This window comes from Corvus brachyrhynchos, unplaced genomic scaffold (assembly GCF_000691975.1).
Source record: "Corvus brachyrhynchos isolate BGI_N302 unplaced genomic scaffold, ASM69197v1 scaffold219, whole genome shotgun sequence".
Taxonomy (NCBI): domain Eukaryota; kingdom Metazoa; phylum Chordata; class Aves; order Passeriformes; family Corvidae; genus Corvus; species Corvus brachyrhynchos.
Window position 1 is genome coordinate 397,855 of NW_008240034.1, and position 441 is coordinate 398,295.

General features: G+C 68.3%; 1 protein-coding gene across 1 annotated transcript in view; it reads right to left on the bottom strand.

Annotated features, from left to right (window-relative positions):
* MAST3 (microtubule associated serine/threonine kinase 3) overlaps positions 1 to 441 on the bottom strand; it is a 24,541-nt gene that overhangs the window by 7,238 nt on the left and 16,862 nt on the right. The gene's annotated exons all lie outside the window — the stretch shown is intronic.

The following is a 441-nucleotide window of genomic DNA, read 5'->3' on the forward strand; positions in this document are numbered from 1 at the left end:
GTGGCGCCGGGGACGTTTGTCTCATGGATTTGCCGCACAGGATGGGGTGTTGGGGAGGCACTGGGATGCCACAGGGAGCCTGAACCATCCCTGGTGCCAGCGTGGGGCTCAGGCGTGCTTGGCCCCGCTCCACGTGCCCCGGGGAGCCGGGAGATGAGCACCCGGCGGCTCCTGGCCCTGTGCTGGCACTTGCCAGTGGCCGCTTGATCCCTCCCTGCAGTTCCGCTGCTGCTGGGAGCCACGGTCCCGATGCTCACACCCATCCCACCACGGCAAGGAGATGCTGCTGTTTGGCTGCTCAGTGCTGCTGATGGGGTAGGAGCCCTGGCATTCCCACTCGGCCACCGCTGGCTCCTGCTCATCGCTCTCCGAGCCCTGCACGGCGATCTGCGGGACCGTGCTGGGCTTTGGCTTCGGTGGCGGCTCCGTGCCACCGCCCTG